Below are 24,300 nucleotides of genomic sequence, written 5' to 3'. Positions count from 1 at the left end.
CATAAATGCTGACCTCGTGAAGGAACACCTTGAGAAGCTGGATACCTTCAAGTCAGCCGGCCCTGACAATCTGCACCTCAGGGTACTCAAGGAGCTGGTGAGCGTCATAACCCAGCCCCTGGCACGGATCTTTGAAAACTCCTGGTGCTTTGGTGTAGTGCCCAAAGACTGGAAGAAGGCCAATGTGGTGCCGATCTTCAAGAAAGGGAGAAGAGTGGATCCGGCTAACTACAGGCTCATTAGCCTGACTTCTATCCTGGGGAAGATCTTAGAAAAGTTTATTCTGGAGGCCATCTTTGATGGACTGGCCCAGGCTAACATTCTAAGGGATAGTCAGCATGGGTTTGTTGCGGGTAGGTCTTGTTTGACCAATCTCATTTCCTTCTATGACCAGGTGACCTATCACCTGGACGAGGGGGAAGAGATTGATGTCATATATCTTGACTTCAAAAAAGCTTTTGATCTGGTATCTCATGATCACCTCTTGGCCAAACTGACCAGTTGTGGCCTTGGCTCCACCACGATCCACTGGCTGGGAAACTGGCTCCGTGGTCGGACCCAGAGGGTTGTAATTGATGGCAGTCACTCATCGTGGTGCCCTGTGACCAGTGGGGTCCCTCAAGGCTCTGTCCTTGGACCCATACTGTTCAACATCTTCATTAATGATGCGGACATTGGAGTCAGGAGTGGACTGGCCAAGTTTGCCGATGACACCAAACTTTGGGGCAAAGCATCCACGCCAGAAGATAGGCGGGTGATCCAGGCTGACCTGGACATGCTCAGCAAATGGGCAGACAAGAACCTGATGGTGTTTAACACCGAAAAATGCAAGGTTCTCCACCTTGGGAGGAAAAACCTGCAGCACCCTTATAGGCTTGGCAGTGCTACGTTGGATAGCACTACAGAAGAAAGAGACTTGGGAGTCATCATTGACCACAAGATGAACATGAGCCTACAATGCGATGCTGTGGCTAGTAAAGCGACCACAACGCTGGCTTGCATCCATAGATGCTTCTCGAACAAATCCCGGGACGTCATTTTCCGCTTGTACTCGGCCTTGGTGAGGCCGCAGCTGGAGTACTGCGTCCAGTTTTGGGCTCCACAATTCAAAAAGGATGTGGAGAAGCTTGAGAGAGTCCAGAGGAGAGCCACGCGCATGATCAGAGGTCAGGAAAACAGATCTTATGATGACAGGCTGAGAGCCATGGGACTCTTTAGCCTGGAAAAGCGTAGACTCAGGGGTGATCTGACGGCCACCTATAAGTTTATCAGGGGTGACCACCAGGATCTGGGGGAACATTTGTTCACCAGAGCGCCCCAAGGGATGATGAGGTCGAACGGTCACAAACTCCTGCAAGACCATTTCAGGCTGGACAGAAGGAAGAATTTCTTTCCTGTCCGAGCCCCCAAGGTCTGGAACAGTCTGCCAGCAGAGGTGGTTCAAGCACCTACATTGAACACCTTCAAGAGTAAATTGGATGCTTATCTTGCTGGGATCCTATGACCCCAGCTGACTTCCTGCCCTTTGGGCAGGGGGCTGAACTCGATGATCTCCCGAGGTCCCTTCCAGCCCTAATGTCTATGAAATCTATGACTATGGGGCAGCAATTAGCACAAGCCTGGGGCAAGCTTATGTGTTTGCTGCCAAAACTGCAGCATGATGCCTTAATTGCTCTGCCACTGTGGCCTAGCTGCTTACTGTATGCCAGGTTTTAAGCTATTCAGATCACTTGTAATAAAAAAGTTTACATATTTGTCAACAAGTTTCATGCATATATGTGTGTGTTTTTGCTTAGTGCGTTTTTTAAAGATGATTTATGTAACTATTGCTTGTGCAAATTATTATAAAATGTAGGGCAGCTACTTGCAAGTAACAGCTTGAAAAACAATTTGAAATATTCATTGCTGTTGCTGGGTTCTAAATTAAACGTAACTGCTCAACAAAAAAGATCTGGGTATTTGCTTCACTCATTGAAACCTCTGGTTAGTGCACAACATAGGAATGATCCAAGAAGAAAAACAAATGTTAGAAAATATAAAGAATGGAACAGAGAACAAATTGAAAACATAAACATAATGCTACTATCTAAATCAATGCATGTCCTAGCTGTTAAATTCTGGTCAGCTATATTGAGATGTTGAAATGTTGCCACAGTTGGGCCTTGAAAATAACTAGGGGTAGATCGTCTCGCAAAAAAAGATGACTGAAAAATCTGGGATTGACTGGTTTTGGCAAGAGGTAAATAATAGCACTGTGTGAAGCTTTGGTCACTGATTTGATTTGGCGGACATTCGACCCAATTCAGCAACCGAATCTCTGAATCGAAATTGAATCAGGACACCCTTTAATCTCTCTGAATTGAATCAGAACCTCCCAAATCAATTCAGAGATGTGGCAGTACACCTTTGGGTGCCTGCCACTTTAAGAGCTGAGTCAGGCAGCTACCAGGTGCCTGATGGCAGCAGCCATTTTGGGGAACTTGGTATCAAGTGGCTGCAGTTTGCTGCTGTCAGCCCAGGCAGAAACATTACCTGGCTGAGCTGCAGCAGTAACATCTAGAAGGTAAGAGCAGGAGGCTCTTGGTCCTGGACTTGACCTAAAACTGCACCTTATCAGGGATGGGTGGCCTGGTGGGCCTCCTGGTCACAAGGAAGCCCCCAGGAAATGCCAGGCCAGTTACCACCCCAATGAAAGGCAGGTTGGTGTGCCTTAACCACTAGCCCCCACAATTTTGTGGGTACAAGGGCCAGGTGCAAGGGCCAGGCACGGCTACAGCCACCTGAGCCCTAGGTGGTGGAATACCCCAGGAGAGAAGTGGGGGCCAGGCATGGCTGTGACCACCTGAGTCCACAAGGGAGGAAAACCCTGGAGGCCCCTGGTTGGGGATAGTTGTATGGCCCTGGAGAGAGAGGGCAGTTATGAAGCCCCTGAGAGGGCAGGGATGTAGGGATGCAGAGTAAGGTTGAATGGGAGTAGGCCTGAAGGGCAGTCCCAGGTGTGTGTTGAATAGGGCCAAACTGAGTAAGCCTGAAGGGCAGCACAAGGGCCAACCCCATGAGTAGTTAAGTGTGAGGATGATGAGAAGACCCCAGAGTAGGGTGTGATGTAGAGGCCCCAGAGTGGGTATAGTAGAAACCCCATGTGTGGGGCATAGACCAAGGTATGTTTTTGGATTCCTGAGGCTGTAGTTGGGCCTGAGGCTGAATAGGGGGCTCAGCCAGGAAGTTAGAGGTGAGTCCTGACCCCAATAAGTCCTCCACTGAGGGGAGGCCGAGTGCGGGTCAAAAAAAAGACCTAAAGGTTGAGCTCAATGATCTGCTGCTCCAGGGAGGGAGGGAGAGTCCCTGTGAGACCCTGGAACACCAGTTGTGATGTGGGTTACAAACATCACGTGGATGCCATCTGCAAGGCATGGGCTGCAATGTAGGGGAGGTTTCAGAGCCGCAGATAACACCCCTGGCATTGGGGCAGGGAATGGGCAGCCTCCCTTCTAATTAAGACATCAATTATTGAACAAAGTGTGGCAGGTGAGAGAGACAGGTGGTTAGCCCAGAAACACGTGGGCAAGCCAACTCCTAATCGGCCCTGGGAAGGCTCACCTGTTACAGAATAGATTCAATGATTTGGACATAGACAGAGTTTTAAATGTTTTTTCTATATACCTCAAGGTACCAGGCAGCTCATGAATGCTGAGATGGTGGGGCAGATGAAGCATCCCACAGGAACATTGGGGGGTCCCCAGCGCTCTCGGCAGCAAACCCAGAAGTGGATCAGAGGCTCTTCTGGTCCACTGCAGAGCGTGTGGGGGACTTTGCCCCTCCCAGCTCAGGAACTTGTGCCTCCTGGGTCTGGGGGGCACCCGGGGTCCCCCTGTGGCCAATTGCCAAGCCAAGGAGGGGGGATTCCTCTGTGTGCTTGGTGGTGAACCCAGAAGTGGACCAGAAGTACTTCTGGTTCACTTCCAGGTCTGCCGTTGAGCACACAGGGGGGCCTCCCTGTACTCCTGTGGGATATTCCATCTGTCCCACCACTGCAACATTCACAAGCCACACCTAGTACCTCAAGGTATGTAGAAAAAACATTTAAAGCTGTGCCTATGGATGAATTGCTGATTCTCCGAATCGGCATCAAATCTTCAGATTCGGCCAAATCAAATTGGGACAGTGATCCAAATCAACGAATCAAATCACTGTCCCTGATTCAAGCCAAATCCAAATTGAATACAGTCCGTTTCACACACCCCTAGTAAATAAGAAGAAATTTGCCAGAAAAAAGGTTATTGGTCTAAAGATGGTAAATCAATCCCTTCTTTTCATCCTCCTGCTGCATGGCACAACTAAAGGACTTCAATAAAATATAAAGGCAGTGCATTTTAAAAATAAAAATTATACGCTGTATAAATAAAACTAACCTGGGAAATTCACTACTACAGCTATCACTGAGGCTAGGAGCTCAAATGAAAAATAAGATGTAGCTAACAAAAACAACCAGTTACATTAGAAAGGCTAAAAAAGTAGAGACCAAAACTGTCAAGTTTTGGAATATAAACTGAAGGTATTATGAATAAATTTATATAAATCATTAGGCTCTGCAAGTCTTTTTGCATCCTCTTTTGAGGCCTCTGGCCATAGATACTGTGTGGGAGAAAGCTGATTGTCTCTCTCTGCTAATGGATATTGTCTGTCAGGAGACAGAGCTAGGTGAGCCTAGATGAGTGCTCTAGTACAGGATCTCCTACTAGGGCTGTGTGAAGCTTCAATAGCTAATTTGATTTGGAGAAGATTCGGCCCGATTCAGGGACCAAATCTCCAAATCTGAATGGAATCAGGAGACCAAGTAAAAGCTCCAAATCGAGGCAAAGCATCTGAATCTATTCGGAACAGCTTCGGAAAAGGATTTGGAGATTTGGCAATAGACTAAACAGGTGGCTGACAGCTGCCTCCAGCTGGTAGGTCAGTTGGGGGATGGGGGAGGGAGGGAGTGTTGGGGAGGGAGGGATTGGGGCTGGGACAAGCTGACCACCTGGGGCTGGTGGGCACATTACTCACAGAGTGGTGAGGGGTGGTGCAGGATGCAGGCATGGCAGTGCTGGGTGCGGGGGCTATGCCCTGCTGCTGCCCAGAGCAAGCCATGCCTGCATCATGCTGCCCCCCACACACCAGCTGAACAAGCACCAGCAGGGCAGAGCCCCTGCAGCTCCCCTCACTGGGGCAGAAGCAGGCACAGCCAAAGGAGCCGTGACAGAAGCCCACATGGCTGTGCTGCCTGGCCCCATCCCCCACCTGGCCACAGCCTCCCAGTACTAAAAAAAAAACCTATGCCACAGACTCACTGGATACAGGAGCAGTGATTGGGGCCTCTGGGTGCTCATGGCAGAAACCCCCAGCCTGCACAGCACGGGGCAGCAGGGGGCAGTCAGGATCAGCCCCCACCACTTGGCACCCGCCTGGCATGTGCCCCATAGCGCAGCTCAGCAGGATGCCATGTGCTGTCTGGGAGCTGGGGTGGCTTCATCTGTCAGCTGGAGCTCCTGATCTGATCACCAGCTCTCTGATCATTCCCTCAGCTCTTTCCAGGGGCCATAGTCCCCAGATCTGCACATGGGTTTTCAGCAGGCTGCTGCTGCTGGCTGTTGAAATAGCCCAGAATTGACGCCATCCACAGCTGGCAGCAGCAACCTGCTGTCATCCCGCATCATCCAGGGGCCTGCACCCCCTAGGAAGAGTTGGAGGAAGTGATCAGAGAGCTTGGAGAAATACTGAGGAGCTGGGGAATCAAACAGAGACCTGAATGACTCCCTGTGGACACTGGAGTTAGGAGTGGACTGGCCAAGTTCGCCGATGACACCAAACTTTGGGGCAAAGCATCCACGCCAGAAGATAGGCGGGTGATCCAGGCTGACCTGGACAAGCTCAGCAAATGGGCAGACGGGAACCTGATGGTGTTTAACACCGAAAAATGCAAGGTTCTCCACCTTGGGAGGAAAAACCTGCAGCACCCTTATAGGCTCGGCAGTGCTACGTTGGTTAGCACTACAGAAGAAAAAGACTTGGGGGTCATCATTGACCACAAGATGAACATGAGCCTCCAATGCGATGCTGCGGCTAGTAAAGCGACCAAAATGCTGGCGTGCATCCATAGATGCTTCTCGAGCAAATCCCGGGACGTCATTCTCCCCTTGTACTCGGCCTTGGTGAGGCCGCAGCTGGAGTCCTGCGTCCAGTTTTGGGCTCCACAATTCAAAAAGGATGTGGAGAAGCTTGAGAGAGTCCAGAGGAGAGCCACGCGCATGATCAGAGGTCAGGAAAACAGATCTTATGATGACAGGCTGAGAGCCATGGGACTCTTTAGCCTGGAAAAGCGTAGACTCAGGGGTGATCTGACGGCCACCTATAAGTTTATCAGAGGTGACCACCAGGATCTGGGGGAACATTTGTTCACCAGAGCGCCCCAAGGGATGATGAGGTCGAACGGTCACAAACTCCTGCAAGACCGTTTCAGGCTGGACAGAAGGAAGAATTTCTTTCCTGTCCGAGCCCCCAAGGTCTGGAACAGTCTGCCAGCGGAGGTGGTTCAAGCACCTACATTGAACACCTTCAAGAGTAAATTGGATGCTTATCTTGCTGGGATCCTATGACCCCAGCTGACTTCCTGCCCTTTGGGCAGGGGGCTGGACTCGATGATCTCCCGAGATCCCTTCCAGCCCTAATGTCTATGAAATCTATGAAATCTGTTTGATTCACCTGGGAGCTGGGGTGATTCCACATGTCAGCCCAAGCCCAGCCCCACTCAGCCCCAGTGGCCCCAGCTCCCAGACAGCACATGGTGCCCTGCCAAGCTGCACTGCACCTGTCCCATGGGGCAGCTGCTACGCAGGTGCCAGGCAGGTCCCCACTGCCCTGCACTACACAGGAGGCCACAAATGTCCAGAGGCCCCAACGCCACTGCTGCAGCCAGTGAGGGCGGGTCTTTTTTTTTTAAGTGCTGGGACTAGGCTGGGGCCGGGTGGGGGATGGGGCCGGGCAGGGCAGCCTTGGAGGCTTCTCCCATGGCTCCCCCAACCTGGGGAGAGGTAGGCACAGCTGGAGGAGCCGTGGGAGAATCTGCAGCTGCTGAACTGTGCCTGCCTCTCCCCAGCTGATCCGAATCACCAAATCTCTCTGAATCAGTGCTGAATCTTTCCGAAGCTGATTTGGCTGAATCACCCAATCAAATCACTGTCCTCCAAATCATCTGAATCTGAATCTGAATAGAATACTCACCTATTCACACAGGCCTAATATCTACACCATCTTCATAGGGGTAGTTAGCCGTAATAGTCTGAAGTGAAGCAGAAGATAGGGTAGATTTGCACCTTATAGAATAAATGAAGTAGAGATGTATTAGTCTATAAGGTACAACTGCTTCACTTATTTTATAAGTACCTTCTACTTTACATTGTCTTCATGTCATGTCTGCAGAAGCTACCATGAAGCACATCATACCCATTAACTCCTACTTTGTGCAGGCCAACTTCTGAAAGTGAGGCCAGCTGAACACATTGGAGTGACCCTGAGCCACTCTTAGATTCTGGGTCTTCAGCCTGTTTATTGGTGGGTGCTTATGGCTGTTCTAAAGTAGGTACATTGCCTCATTTCCAGGGCAAATGGGCATCGCTCACTTTAACAGTGGTCTCAGATATGGCTTAGAGGTGGTATAGACAAGTCTTTGAAAAAATATATTACTTCTGAGATCTCTGGAAAACTAATTATATTAAAAACAATGCTGTGTTTCTTTGTATTTCCTAGAGCTAAAGTAGCATTTTGTGGAGTTGGGTGGGGTATGTTATAAAACTATGTCAGCACAGGATGCAATTATAGGTAGATATATTAAATATAAACAATTTTGGATAGGCAAGAGGGAAACAGCTGGAATTCCTGTTTTCTAATGCTGCTTTCACAACATTACCTAAACAGCAGCCTGTAATGGCAAAGGCAAGTTGTCATGTGTAAATTTACCTCAATTTTATATTAATAAATTCAGACAGCTCAAAGGAAATGAAGGGACAAAAGAAAATTATTGGGGGGAAAAAAAGGTGATAATGGGACCTACCTGCAACGTACTCAGTGGATCCTGAATACTTGTGACAGAGATGGATTATAACAGGCTTGCTCACACAACCATCACAGCAGCAACCTGAATTATTTTTAGTGGGATCAGTCATGGAATAAAGTACTCTTTACCATGAATAAGAATATCACTGTCTTGAGCCTTATTGATAGATATTTTTTCTTTTGTCTCTCCCACTCCTTTGAAAATAACCTTTAAAATATTTACTGTTTCCCAACACCTCTGCTGTTTCTTCCCAAATACTGCTGTTGACGTTTTTGGAACCCTGCAAAGTTTGAGTTTCTCTTTGCACAGATGTCTTGTTACAGTGTCACTCCAGGGTGCTTGGACATCTTGACTGCATTCAAATCTAGTCATGTGATAACATTCAGAGACAGCTGTCTCCACATGCACATCTGAATTGTTAAATGTGCATTGTCCTCCTTGAGAAGCTGTTTGGGTTTGTTTAACTCCTTGTATTCATGAGAGTTGTCAGTGTCTAACAAAATAATTTTCAAAGCTGCTTGTACCAACAGAGAGCTCAATCCTACAAATATTTACGTAAGATTATGTGGGAACTGCCCCACTAACTTCACACGTATGCACATGCAAATTTATGCGGGACTGAAGACTGAGAATGATTCAAAAAGGCCATTTTTTCTAGATTTTACAATGTGCTTGAGGGAGACAGTCTGTGTTAGTTTTAACACATTGTGAATTCAGTAGGTTTTCATAATAAGGAAGGAGACTGAACAGAACTGAAGCAGACTTTATCCTTTTCTTTAGGAGGTGGCTTGTTCATGTATTTGTGGGCAGAAGAAAATAGGGAAAGCTTTGGTCCAGGGAAACACTCATAAACACTGGCCTGAAACATATAGATAGGCCCTGATCCTGAAAAGTCTTATGCATGTACACAGATTGTACAGGCCTAACAAGGGACTGTGCATGTGACTTGAGTTACACATGTATGTGTTGTCCACAGCATGGCTGCAGGTACAATTAAGTATTAAGGAAGTATTAGCTTCAGTGCACCGATTTCTCCACATGGCTTCTGATGCAAAGACTAAAATGTTAAAATAAAATTCAGTTTCTTCTGAGCTGGCACTGCAATGTATAGCTTGCATATCCCAGTGCTCTCTCACATTTTGGGGAGGCAATGACATGCAAGTTCTAACTGTGGCACTGTTTTTACATTATAACAACCGCTTATTTTGGTCTCCTGGTTTGGGTTACCAATAGCACTGGTCAGCAATTTTCCAATAGAGCACTTGTCCATTGTGGAAATGGGAATTTGATGGAACCACCACCATTCTCCCAGAAAAATTCAACAGAAACCAGGCAGGCTGCTGGATTCCCTAGGCTCCTCAGCTTCCCATATTCCATCAAAGCATACCTGGGTGACCTCAGAGCTGCTTTTTTGACTTGTTGGCCAAGTAACTAGAAAGGCTGAGGAACCTAGAAGCCTAGGAAACAGATTTTGTTCCTGAAGCACAAGGAAACAATCATGTGGAATCTCAGTTTTGGGAAGAATTTTGAAGTTTTAACTTTTCATCCCAATTTGGGACCAAAAAAAAATGAATAAATCCCAAATTGCAAGCGTTTTGCAGGACAGAAATTCCATATTCCATCCAACCCCCAATACCACTTTACTTCCTTCTTGTGCTCTCTTATGCTGCTTACACATTTTTTATGAGACAAAAAGTGTTGGTGTCTGTTTTGCCCTGGAGTGGATGAGCAAGACAGAACTGTAAGCAACACCACATATGTTTGATGCCAATATCATGTGTCTGAGCCTCTAACTACTTACTTTCTAATTTTCCTTGACATTTTGCATTTTACATTAAGAAGGGGTAAAACAGAAACTTATACAGTACAAGCTTTGTTATCCGGCATCCCCAGGGTAAAGCGAATTGCCGGTTATATAAAAAGTCTGGTTATCTGAAATAACCCGGCAGGGTTTTCAGATAACATGGAGTGGGGCAGGGAGGTGGCCACACATGGAGTGGTGGCAGCACAGGGTGATGGGTGATGGCTGCATGCGAGCTTTCCCCTGTCACTCCCACCCCCCCGCAGCCAGCTGGAGAAGCGTGGGGGAAGGGGGTGGCGGCAGCTGCATGTGGAACGGTGGCAGCACAGGGTGGTGGGTGGAGGTGGTGGCTGCCATGGTCAAGCTTCTCTCCCCCGCCCCTCCACCTCGTGTCTGGACAGCCAGTCGAAAACTCTGGTTAATGGAGTATTCCAGTTGGGGAAGTACCAGATAACAGAGATTTTACTGTACCTGGTTGCAAAATTGGAGCAGAGTTGTTTGCAATGGCCATGAAATGAGGAAACATACTCAAAGGATACTATTAATTTTACTTATACAGTGTTTACATCACACCTCTCAGATGGTTTAATATTCATGGCCATCATACACCTTAGTCCAAAAGTTACCTGGATCCTCAAAAATGTGGAGCCCTTTCACTTTGATTGTTGAAAACCATACACCTCAGAAATACCTCATCGTAGAACAGAAGAAGGGTTCTTCACACTGAAGGAAGAGTCTATCAGGATCTCAGATTTCCTACTTCCATAACTTTTCTTGCTTTCATTTGAGGGGGTTTTTCTCACAGTGTGGGGTCCTTCTTGGCTTAGGTAGAGTGAGGTAAGCACATGTGAGCACAATGTGAGCACAGTTTTGGAGGTCCTTTGATTCTGGAAGTCTGACACAAGGAAATGACTATTAAAAACCACACTAGTTGGTGCATATGGCAGATGTACTGTATGTGAAACAGCAGGTAATCAGTAGGGTCTTTGGAGTCCCTTGTTGCCCATGCAGACTTTCAATCCAGTGTGTAAACCAATTTGGGGATATTTAATTTTTCCTCACTCAGGACAATGACTTGTTTAATTTGCATGTCTATTTTGCACTGCCCGTTTCCTTTTCCCTTTTTTTTTTTTTTTTTTTTTCTCTGGGAAGGTGTCACGGCACGGGGTTTTAGGGGTGGCCATGATCTCCCCCTAGTGCCCCCCACCGTGCCAAGTTAGTCTCAGAGCACCCTCATTCTTTCCTGCCATGTCTTGATCTTTTCTATATAAGGGAGGCTGGTTTTTGTCCCCTTGGATGTGGTGCTCTGTTGTATCCTAGCCCCTGTTCTATACTGTGTGATTCGTTGCACCCCAGCCTTATGGGCTATGCGTGACTCCAACCTCCCCTTTACCACGCCCCAAGCCTCACTGACATACCGGACGTTGTTTGCTCTGGGGCTTCTCACGCTGCCCCCTTTGCTCTGGGGCTTCTCACTTTCAGGTGGGCTCAGGTGGCCACAGCCGTGCCTGGCCCCAACTCTCCTCCTCAGGGTCTCAAACCCCTGCAGATGGGCTCAGGTGGCTGTAGCCATGCCTGGCCCCTTTGCTCTAAGGCTGGGGTCTGCGCACCCCAAAATGCTGTGCCCTCTCTGGCACCGGGGTCCCCACACTACCATGGGTCCCCTATGAGGCCACCTCCAACCCCTAATAGCCTCACCCAAACCACTGGTCGTAAACCACAAACAGAAAACGCAAGCCCCTAGGCTATAACATAAATCTAAGCCAACTGGGCTACACCATTATTTGAGCCACCCCCAAGGGTGCTCCCTCCTTTACCCATACCAACTGCTCATGCATCTTGGCCACTTCTCGGTCCTTGCTCCAGCAGAGTTCCTACCCCCATGGCTGCTGGCAGGGAACTGCCTGCCTGGCCTCAGCCGGGGTTTAAACAGGAGCCAGGCCCTGCCCCTTCCGGTCAGCTGGCGCCCACCAGTTGCTCTAGCAACCAGCACCTGTGCCTCCTCATTACTCTGGCTGCCCTGGTAACTAGCAGCTGGGCTCCCCGCTCACTGCTAGGGCTCTTTCCCTAGCTGTTTCCACTCTAAGGAGCAGGGCATCTGCATGCTCTGTGACGCACCTCCCCTGTCTTTATAGACAGAAGGTCTATACACATGAATGTAAATGTACATCCACGTAGGCTGCAAATTAATGAGACTAACTCCCAGGTCATTATTCATTACTCTCTGTGGTTTATAAGGCTTTTGATAAGTCAGGCAAATTGCAGGTTGTCCCCTTCACTCTCTGCAATAACAGATTAATTTCTTCTGGGAGCAAAAGAAGGAAAGTAACTAAGTGAAAATTCCTTTCCTGGGCTGCCCGTGTAGGAACATCACTGTAAGCTAGAACGCAAAATCTAGCCAGCAGCGATTCTGAGTGAGAATGTTGTAAACTTTTCTATTATATTTTAAGAGGCAGTCCACAGACTTTGATCGCTTTGAGGAAAAGAATCTAGAGCGTGCAAATGTGGCTCTGAACTGCCAGGCTGAAGTTACTATAGTGTGAATAACCAGACTGTCTTGGGCACAGGAAATGCATTTGCTATGTTGTCCCCCAGTTGAGATTAAATAAACACGTGTCCCTGATAAGGCTGCTGCTTTGGGCGAGATCAAACAGGCTCCGCATAAGCATTAATGTGTGGAGGATTTTTTTTCCCCCAACCTTTGTAAAGAGCTGCTCTGAGCCTTTGTTGGGAAGAGTAGCATATAAATAGAATGAATGAATGAATAAATAAAAAGAGAAGTTTTTGACATATATTACCCAATATGAAGATACTTTTCTCTTTTAAACTGGGGAATGTGCATGTTTTTGGGTATCTGGCATTTATATTCAGTCCATTCATATTCCTAACTATTCTGGGCTATGGTGTGGAGACAGGGTAAGCAGACTATTTATCTTTATGGTGTGGCATCTGGAGCCGGCTTTTGTATTAACTACTGAAACAAAGAAGTGTTTCACATGCAGCAATGGGTATGTCAAAACTCAAAAGATTTCACAACTGTTGAACAGGGACCTTGATTTGTACTACTTAAACAGAATGTTTCATCCAAAGCAAATAACACTTTTACTTGGAGGCACTAGAAATCATAAATAATAAAGGAATGTATCAAAGGATTCAATTCAGTGCTATACAGAGCATTCCTGTAAGACATATCCACACTTAAAGTATCAAAGCTGTGATCTCGGCTAGTGGCTTTTTAGTTAGTGTTACTTCAGCCTTAATAGATGCAAGATATGATCACATAAGTGTACTCTGGGTCCTAGACTGCAGAAGTGCCAGGTGACACATACTGCCTATTAAGACCTAGTGCATTTTAAGGGTCCATTTCATTGGCCTTCTGCTTTGATATGTATTTAACCCAGAGTCAACTGTGGTAGAATAAAACTGAGACTGTCTGTAAATGTGGGGAAAAGTCCTGTGCAATATTCAAGCTGTTGAATTTGTTTATTACAGCAGAATCTAAGACTGGGACTTCTTTGTGTAATGCACTTCATGGGCTATAGAACGCACAGTGATATGCAGCAGATACCTGCTAGAGCAGGTTAGATAGACCTGTTAGATACCTGTAAAAATCCTAGCTTCAAACTAATTTAATTGTAGCCTCCATTTTTCAGAAGCTTGTCATAGTGAATGAAATCATAACACCTGGATAATTTCAATGCAAAAGGTAGGCTCTGTCCCAGTATGAATCTTCTTGGCAAGTTTTGAAGAGGGAATCAGGTCTTTGCCTGAATGGAAGGTGATGCTGTGTGTATCTAAATAAAGGCAGCATGATTTCTCAGAATTGTTGGATACCCACTGAAGTAAGTGGGTATCTGGGGGCTCACTCCTTCAGCAAATCAGGTGAGAGGCTTAAGGGCGTGACATTCAAGTCTAAGTCTTTTATCTACAGGGTTTACCCAAGAATTCCCAGGAACCTTGTTGTGTAGCTTGGAACAGTTTTGGAACAGTGGTAGATCCAGAATCTTACCTGCCAAACTTCAAAGCCTTTATTGTTATATTGTTCTACATGTGTGCACTTAATTTTGCAAGTGTAAATAAAGCAGGTGTAGCAAATTTACCTATGTAAAGAATTCTGAGATCTTTGGATAAAATAAGATCTATACTTTTAAAATAGTAGCACCAAAGAACAGAGAGACTGAGAGACTTGATGAGGAAGCACAGTAGCATAACAGATAAAACACTGTCTTTGGAACCAAAAGCAAATTTTGACTACTCTAGCATTTGAACTTTCTGTTCTTCAGTTACTATTTCTGTAAACTCAGGTATTCAAAAGTAGCTCCATTTTACAAAGTTCTTTGAGATGGGACAAATAAGTACTGTGTGAAGGCAAAATACTACTCACATTTTACTAATAGGAATCTGACATACGGGCTGGCTGAGTTTCTTGTTGATTAGTTGAATTAGGAGCAAATCATGTAACCTTTGTTTACATAGGAGTTGCCATAATAGTCAGATCTATGGCCCATCTACTCTAGTACCCTGTTTCTAGCAGTGGCTAGTAATCTGTACTTTCAGAAAAGGTGCAAGAACTTCTTTAGCAGGCAGATATGGTTTATGACTCCCTACAAAGTGCAACCCTATCGTAGTAGTTGATGAAATGAGCCTTGGATCATGAAAGCTTATGTTTTTATATATTTATATATATATATATATATATATATATCTTTATTTAGTTAGCCAATAACATGCATCTCTCCCTATGGGCTTGGGACAGATATTCAAAAAGCCGAAGCCTGAACCAATTCAACCTTTGCAGGTTAATTTAACCTGCCTAGGCTGAACCAGTTTGTAACAGGACAAATGTTCTCTCTAGACTTATGCAATGCAGGCACATGCCTGCAGTGGCTCAGGTCAGGCACAGGGGGGTGCTAGAGCGCACCCCTGGCTGCAGGGAATCTGCTGGGAGGCATGGCCAGTCCTGGCTGAACTGGCCAGAGAGAGCTGAATTCCCCCCTCTCTATCCCACTGGCAGGGAGCTGGGTCTGCCGGGTGCTCCTCCCTTGCTGCTGCAGCAGCGGGGCACCACGGCCTCTGACACAGAGGGGGGCAGGGAGGAGAGTTAGTCTCCCCTCTACCCCCATTGGCAGCTGGGTCTGCCTGTCCTCGCTGTTGCACTCGCTCCCTGCTGTCCCCCTGCTGTACACATAAAGCAGTTTAAGTGATCAGAAACTGGTTTAAACTTGTAATAGAACAGACATTCAGTGCACATAAACCAGTCTGAAAATGGCTGAAACTGGTTTGAGATAAACCTGGTTGAATATCAGATTTAACTGATTTGGATCAAATCAGTTTATACACTGTCTGTCCCAGACCCCTTGCTGGTTTGAGTTAAACCAGAAACTCTCAGCATCTTGGCATGCTCTCTCAGCTGGGCAAGGTTTAAATGTCTGTCCCTAGCCATGAAGTCTAATTCTATCCCCCAATAGTTGGAGACTGGTTTAAGCCACGAAGCATGAGAATTCATATCCCTCTCTACTCTTCTTTTTTAGCATTTATCATCATGAATCTGGCTATCAAGGTGAATCATAGTCAGGTTGCTCCTTGAAGAGATATTCTTTGTCCAAAATAGGCAAAGGAGACATCTCATAACAAATGATGAAATAGTAGTCTATGTCTGAACTGGCAGAAACCTACTTCATGATTAAGTCTTTAACTTCCTAATCATAAAGGGATAGTAAGAATTGTGTGTTCTGCCTTAACTGTGGCATTACCCATCTCTTGGATGGACAATAGACCAAGCTTATTTTAATATTCATGTAGCACTCTACATTTCATATTTTTATACCTACACAATTTGGGTCAGCAGACCTTGTAATTATTATTTCACTTTTAAAAAGATATATCCCAAAATAATTGGAATGATTTAAAAGAGCCTGCATTCATAAACCACAGTGATGGCCTTTGGCAGTGCATTGTGTTGCCATATGGCACCAGGAAAGTAGGAGGTAGTGGGATGGGGAGGGCAGGATGTAGAGTCCAGATAGGGCTTTCCTTGAAACTTCAAATTTCAAGAAGGCCCAGAGCACTCCCAGAATGCCCCGTGGGGCTGGGAAGAGAGGTGATGCCTTGTATAATTCATTTTGTTTGATCCTCTGCAGTGGTACAGACTGACTCCAACAGGAGACATAGGGAGGCTCATGAATGCTGAGATGGTGGGGTGGATGGAACGTCCCACAGGAGCATGGGGAGGGGTTCCCACATGCTTGGCGATGAACTCAGAAGTGGACCGGAAGTACTTCACTTCGCGGGGCAACGTGGAGCAAGTGGTGGCGAGAAGATCCCCATGCAGCTCTTCCGTTCCCTGCAGTGCCTCAGAAAACAGCATCACAGGGAACAGCTGCCGCCCAGCTTCCCTCCCCCGTGATCCGGCACTGCAGGGAGTGGAGGAGCCCTGCAGAAAACCTCCTCGCTGCTGCTTGCCCCATGAGTTCCCTGCAGCATTGTTCCCTGAAGCGCTGCACTGTCCCAGTAAAGCACATCTTGTGCGCAGGGCTGTGCCCCTCAAAGAGCTGCAGAGTGAGCAGCCTCCATACCCTGCCACTCTACTTCCTTCCCCTGGGTGCCCAGTGGGCACAATCTTCCCAGCCGCTCCACAGCGTGCCCGCCAGGCTGCAGAGGCACCTGGAAAAGGGAAGCAGAGTGGCAGGGAACAGCAGATGCTTGCCCCTTCTTGCTCCACCCTGCTTCCCTGCCCCAGGTCCCTCTGCAGCCCGGTGGGTGTGATCCAATGCAGTTGGGAAGAGTGGGGCCACTCAGGGAGGCTGTGAGCCTCATGCTGCAAGCAGCAGCATGCACAGTGGGTGGGTCACCAGGGCACCGTGGGGTGAGCAGCTTCTCCACATGGCCCCACTCTTCCCAGCCATGCCAGATGGCACCTGTCGGGCTGCAGAGGCACCCAGGGCAGGGAAGCAGAGTGGCAGGAAACAGTGGCTGCTCACCTTGCCGCTCATTGAGGAGCACAGCCCCACACCACTCCCATTACTGCAGCTCCGTGTGCAGGAGGCGAGTCTCGGGCAGCGCGAGGCCAGCAGCAGTGGTCCCCGGTGTTCCCTGCCTCCCTGTTTCCCTGCCCCTAAGCCTCTGTGGCCTGGCAGGCGTGACCTGGCACAGCAGGTCTGTGTGGGGCTCTCTGTGCCGCTGTGAGCTCTGTGCTGCCCTGGCAACATGCCTCCTTCACGCCGAGCTGCAGCGAGGGTAGTGGCACTGGAGCTTGCAGCCTACCCCTGCCCCGTGTATAGATCTGGGGGATGCCCTTAGTAAGTGTGCGTGGCAGCAGGGAGCCGGCCCTTGCCCCCCCCCACAATGAGCCAACCAAGGCTCCATCCTGCTTCCCACTGGGGCCCTGCAGCAGCATACTGTGGCCCCGGGCCTCAAGCACCCCTCAGCTGGGCAGCAGCCCCAGCCCTGCCCACCTCCCTCCCTACAGGGACTTCAGTCTCCTTCTTCCCACCCCTACTTACCTGCAGGAGCTGCCCTAAGACTGCCTGGGGCCACGTGCATGTGCTGTACATGCATGTGGCACTCCCTGTCTCACCACCTTCCTTCCGCTTCCTCCCAGCTCCCTGCAGGCTGAAACTCTGCCAGCCTGCAGGGAGCTCATTGCTGGCAGACTTTGCTCCCAGTTACTACTCGACTTGCAAGGTTTCGAGTTACTACATTTTGCACTTACAACATTTATAAATTAACACCGTTTCAACTTTCTGACATCAGTTTCGACTTTACAACACTTGATCTGACACAACACCACATCAGCAAACAAGTTCTCTGTGTCACCCATCTCCCTGAAGAACATCTGTCCAAACTTCCTTGGACACTTTCTTTAAGAAAGCAGACAAGACTCCAGAAAAATCTGCAGCCAAGTCTCCTGAGAAGACTCCAGCCAAGAGCCCTTCAAAAAGTCCAGCAAAGTCCTTCCAAATCAATATGATTGCTATTTACAGTATAAATACATTCACATAGCTATATTACTCATCTATAATTGACTGAGTACAAAATTCTGGCTTATTTTTGTTGAAAATAGGGTATTGGGCCTTGGTTCAGGAACCAATCCCTCATTTATAACATCGTTTCCTATCGGAAAATCGGTTCTGAGTTGCAACATTTCAACTTAAGACGCGGCTTTCAAGAACCAGTTCTGTTGTAAGTCCGAGGACTGCCTGTATTACTGTATTTTTGTATAAAGCTTATGTAATCAAACAGCAGTTGGTGACTACAGAGTATTGTGGTTAAATAGCAGTTCTGTGCAGAATATTTACTAAAAATTATCTGAGACATTAATTACATCTTAGGCTGCTGAAATGGAGTAGACTTTGTTTCCGTCACAAGACTTTGGGGCTTTTCCTTTATACAGATCATTGGCTAAGGGAGTTGGGGTGGGTGGGGGGAACAGAGGCTGGCTGAGGTGATCTGTGGGATCTCTGGTACATATATTTACATGGGAAATATTTTCATGATGTTGCATGCAAAATATGCAGGGGGTTGGCTTTTAATGAGATGTGACTCCACTTACTGGCACAGTGCCTGTCTGAAATAGCTTGAGTAACTTTCAGAGCTATTTCTACAATTTTGGTTAAGTATGAAGCGAGCGAAAAGGAGGGGGAAGTTTTTATTGGTTTACGAAATGGTTAATTTTTGTTGATGAAATAGCTTGTGAATTTGTTTAAAATAAGTCACTCCAAGATGATGTGCTGGACTATTTTTCACCATATTTGGATAATCTAGGAATCCAGGATCAACCTGGAATGCTTCTGATTTGGAGCTACTGTGAAGACAGTAATATGTAAACGTGTTAGCAGTGGTAGTTGGACAGTAGCATTTTGATCAATCTAATGCTGCCCTTAATGAAAATAAATTTAAAAGGTGATGGCATGTCCTCAGCCCATGCAAAAGGCTGAGGCATGATTTGTACTTGTGCAGTACAGCACCAGAGTTCCCATGTCAGGCATTTAACTGAAAAGATTTATAAGAGTGTGCCCAGGTTTTAGAGTCTTCCTTCCCATTCTGATGACAGGACAGAGAACAAGAGAGCAAAAAAGTGATATAGCTTATAGATATGGGCTACAAGAGAGGAAAAGTCTAGCAACTGAGGGAGAAGGTCAAGACTGCCAGGCTCATTCTGTTATGAATGTGAGAACTTGTCTAAACCTTCCCGTGTAGCTCTCTATATCAAGGAGAACTATGTGTTCCTACAAACCGACATTGGCACCCAGGGTGGATGACTAGAGACCCTCTGCGTTAAAATCCACGGGGAACACGGCACAGGGGATACAATGGTGGGAGTCTACTACAGACTTCCCTCTCAGAATCAAGAGATTGACCAGGAGTTTGCCAGGGAATTGGGTGAGGCCACATGCTCCTGGTCCATGGTTGTCATCAAGGACTTCAACTACCTGGACAACTCATGGGAAGAGCACTTGGCCAAATCCAAACAGTTGCAAAGCTTCCTCATGTGCGTGGATGAGCTCTATCTGACTCAAGAAGTCTGTGGGCCAACAAGAGGCAAAATACTGCTCAACCTGGTACTGGTAAAGGGGGATGACCTAATCAGCAACCTAATGATCGAAGGAAAGCTGGGTGACAGTGACCATGAGCTGATCACCTTCACCATCCACCGAAAAGCTGATAAGTCAGTCAGCAGTATAGAGGTCCTCAACTTCAGGAGGGATGACTTTGACAAGCTCAGGAGACTTGTCGGTGAGGCCCTAAGGGACCATAACCCCAAGGGGAGGGAAGTCCAGGAAGAGTGGTTGCTCTTCAAGGGAGTGATCCTAGATGCACAAGCTAAAGCTATTCTGTCTCAGAGGAAAGGCAGCAAGAGGTCACAGCAGCCCCCTTGGCTCAACAAGGAACTAGCGGTCCTCCTGCATCTAAAAAGAAAGATCTACAAAGGATGGAGGACAGGATCCACCTCCAAGGAGGAATATATTGCACTGGTCCGGACCTGCAGGGAGCGAACCAGGAAAGCCAAGGCTTCAATGGAACTCCAACTGGCTACAAGTATCAAGGACAATAAAAAGTCCTTTTTTAGATATGTGGGGAGCCAGAGGAAAAGCAAGGGCAACATTGGACCCCTCCTAAACCAGAAGGGAGAACTGATGACTGATGCCCAGGAAAAAGCCAACTTACTGAATGGGTACTTTGTGTCGGTCTTTCACAAGTCCCATGGGACGCCCCTGCCCCTTATGGGACAGGGACACCTAAGTGAGGGTGGTTCCTTGCCATCCATCAATGCTGACCTCATGAAGGAACACCTTGAGAGGCTGGACACCTTCAAGTCAGCCAGCCCTGACAATTTACACCCCAGAGTACATGAAGAGCTGGCCTGCATCATAGCTTAGCCCCTGGAACAGATCTTCAAGAGCTCCTGGTGCAGTGGTGAAGTGCCCGATGATTGGAAGAAGACCAATGTGGTGCCAATCTTCAAGAAAGGGAGGAAAGTGGATCCAGCAAACTACAGGCCCATCAGCCTGACCTCTATCCCAGGGAAGGTCTTAAAAAAGAAGATCAAAGAGGCCATTCTTAATGGACTGGCTGATGGCAACACCCTGAGGGATACCCAGCATGGGCTTGTTGCAGGTAGGTTGTGCTTGACCAATCTCATTTCCTTTTATGACCGGGTGACCTATCACCTGGACAAGGGAGAAGAGATTGATGTCATATATCTTGACTTCAACAAAACCTTTGATCTGGTATCCCATGATCACCAAAACTGGCCAACTGCTGCCTTGGGTCCACCATGATCTGCGGGCTGGGGAATTGGCTCCGTGGTCGGACCCAGAGGGTGGTAATTGACGGAAGTCAATCATCATGGTGCCCTGTGACCAGTGGGGTTTCTCAAGCTTTTGTCGTTGGACCTATTTTGTTCAACCTCTTTGTTAATGATGTGGGCATTGGAGTCAGAAGCGGACTGGCCAAGTCAGCCGATGATACCAAACTTTGGGGTAAAGCATCCACACCTGAGGACAGGGGGATAAATCCAGCTGACCTTGACAGACTCATGAAATGGGCGGACGAGAACCTGATGGTGTTTAACGCCAAAAAATGCAAGGTTCTCCACCTTGGGAGGAAAAACCTGCAGCATGTCTATAGGCTCAGCAGTTCTTTGCTGACTAGCACTACAGACGAGAGGGACTTGGGGGTCAGGAAGGGCCACAAGATGAACATGAGCCTTCAATGTGATGCTGCAGCTAGTAAAGTGAACAAAACTTTAGCTTGCATCCATAGATGCTTCTCAAGCAAATCTTAGGACGTCATTCTCCTGTTGTACTCAGCCTTGGTGAGGCCACAGCTGGAGTACTGCATTCAGTTTTGGGCTCCACAGTTCAAAAAGTATGTGGAGAAGCTTGAGAGAGTCCAGAGGAGAGCTACGTGTATGATCAGAGGTCGGGAAAATAGACCATAGGATGACAGGCTGAGAGACATGGGACTCTTCAGCCTGAAAAAGTGCAGGCTCAGGGGTGATCTGATGGCCACCTATAAGTTTATGAGGGGTGTTCACCAAGATCTGGGGGAACGTTTGTTCATCAGAGCACCCCAAGGGATGACAATGTTGAACTGTTATAAACTCCTGCAAAACTGTTTCAGGCTGGACATAAGAAAGAACTTCTTTACTGTCCAAGCCCCTGAGGTCTGGAATGGCCTGCTGCCAGAGGTGGTTCAAGCACCTACTTTGAATCCCTTCAAGAGAAACCTGGATGCTTTTCTTGCTGGGATCCTAGGGCAGGGGGCTGGACTCAATGATCTTCCAAGGTCCCTTCCAGCCTTAATGTCTGTGAAATCTATGAAAATCTTTCCAACCATCTTTTCCCTCCATCCCAGGGAGTTACTTTAGGCATTGAGCTGTTGTGATATATAGGTCAAGTACCTATGGAGTAATAGAAATAAATGAGTTTGCCATACAGAACTGTGACACATAGGAGAACAGGGTATTTATGTACTTACTATCTCACCCTACCATCCTGGCTCTCAGTTCAGGGCTTTTGCTTTATCATGGTACTACTTAAAGGCCTCATCCAAATTTGATGACCAGTTATGTTAGTCATTATACAGCCCCTGTCTCAAAGAACTTGGAAATCTGAGGTCCTGATGCTACAACACAGCATCCCCATATGTACACCGAATCCTGTCCAGTTGTGGTCTGTGTGGGTACAGAAATCTACCCTTGTCCATTGTATTATGGGAATGGCATTTCCCTAGGCAAAACTGCGAAAGGCAGCAGAATACAAGGTCAACTTCAAAGACCTTCTGAAGTCCTTCACTCCAAAGTTGTAGCTGTGTTATATTGAGTCTATTTTAAATTAATGCTCTCCCTGTCTACTTTCTCTTGATCAGATCTATATAATGCCATGAGGCCTGTTCAAGAGCACCATAATGATTTTTTACTACTGAAAATAACTGACATGAGAAATGATAACATTTTAGAGCTATCTCATCACTTTCTAGCTCAGTAAGTCTAATCATTTTCTGGCAAATGTTCAAGGGAAAATTAGAGTAGGAGGGACTGTATGATAAGAGTCAGAGTATTTATTTCATATGGAAGCTCTACATACATATATTATCCCCAGCTTAAAATAACCTATTCTGTGTTCTTAACCCACGCATGTAGTTGGGAATTCAATCAGTGTAGGGTGTGTACTTTTTACATTGTGCTAGGTGGGTCTGTTACTTGGCAGGCAAGTTTCTCGCCTAATCACTGTTGGATGCCCTAAATCAGATTTATATAATTTTATTTGTATCACATATATCCAGCAAATCAAGGGCATAGTAACAAACAGCTCCTTCACAGATTGTACACAATTACTGATTTAAGAAACAGTTGCACTACAATTGGTTCTAACTCCTTTTCAAAGCTCTGTAAGTCAAGAAATGCCAAATTTTTGAAGCACATGTTTACTACAGGGAGAAAAAAATGTAATTTTAATTGATCAGATCTTATATTGCAATTTTAATAAAACATAAAGGTTGGGGGTGGTGGGTGAAAGAGACTGGATAGAAGCATGCGTGACTGCTTCCCGAATCTTTATTTAAAAATCAAACCAAACCCAGGAGAAATTTTTATTTGAAGCTGAAACTATGTGCTTATCAATTTCATTCTCTTTTTATTTATACTAGTCTTTACCAGCATACATTATAAGTTTCTAACTGGAAGTGCATCTACATCATAAGGTGATTTTCTAGGGAAATTTCTAGCTTAGTCTAGTTTTGTAATCTGGAATGATTCATAGAGTTTGGGAAAGTATAACTTTGAGAACGTGTAAAACATCTCATCTTCTGTCAGTCTCCTATTTCTTTTTTTTTCCTTCTTTTTTTAGTGTAACCTCTAAAGATGCCAGGTTAGTTTTGATTTAAAGTAAATCTCAAATCTCAAAGAAATCTAATTTAAATGTATTTAAGGCATGCTTTTTGAGACCAGGCTGCATGACTCACACTACTGTACCTTATTGATCTCTGTATCCATAAATGTTGTTCCAAAATGTAAAGATTGTTCAAATTTTTTCATACAAACTTAAAATATAGCATGATTTAATTTGGCTCTAAAAATCAACTTGAACAGAGTTTCAGAACAATTCCAGAACAGGAAAACATGTGTTTTCTGGTCAGCTGCTTGAATCTCTTCACTAAATATCAGGTTTGTTAACTGTAACATTTTGTGTTATTAAAAATTTTAAATGAAAGATAATTTTAAAAAACCTCCTACACCAAATGCAGGGAAATTTGTGACCAGTTACAAAGTTCATGTTTTTTGCTGTCAGATGCATTTCACAACTGAATGTGCATACTTCAGACCACAAACTATTTTTTGTCTAGACAAAATCCATATAAGCAAAATACAATCAGTGTTCTTGAACGTTTCATAAAAACAGCCATGTCAAGGGGCTAATTACAACACAATAGTCCCATTGCATGGCTTAGTCTGGTGGTTTAATGGACCTGAATTGGATTTTAAAGTGTTGCTGTATTTCATGAAACATCCAAGGAGTTCTTTCTGACACCAAGGTTTTCTGTCCCTTTTGTGCTGCATGCCCCAGCAGTGCTTTATTGCAAGTGTGTGGGCAGATACTGGCATGTTGCTGGATTCCCTGATAACATACTAGATTTTTGTCAGGTAGGCAAGACCTAAACAGTGGTTTACTGAAAAATCATCAAAATAACATTAGAAAATGCCAATGCTCAAATGTTAATCAGCAAAGCAGAAAATGCCTCAGGAAGCATGATCTTTATGATGAGTCTTCATTGCAGTATTAGCCCAGATGATTAGCACTCCCATTTTTTTAGCCTGATTGTGAGCATACCCTAATTGTTGTTCTTACAGTTTCTGTGCTCAATCTTGTGTGCCCTGGTGCATATCCCAAGGGGTTTTTTT

The 24,300-nt window shown here is 46.2% G+C and overlaps 1 protein-coding gene across 2 annotated transcripts in view; it reads left to right on the top strand.

The window, feature by feature from the left end:
- LOC149856370 (rho GTPase-activating protein 7-like) overlaps positions 1 to 24,300 on the top strand; it is a 236,757-nt gene that overhangs the window by 166,019 nt on the left and 46,438 nt on the right. The gene's annotated exons all lie outside the window — the stretch shown is intronic.

The sequence above is a fragment of the Crocodylus siamensis genome, chromosome 10, assembly GCF_052110815.1.
Source record: "Crocodylus siamensis isolate JL-2025a chromosome 10, ASM5211081v1, whole genome shotgun sequence".
NCBI classification, from domain to species: Eukaryota; Metazoa; Chordata; order Crocodylia; family Crocodylidae; genus Crocodylus; species Crocodylus siamensis.
The sequence above is the reverse complement of the archived record's forward strand: the minus strand, read 5'-3'. Positions and strand labels throughout refer to the sequence as shown.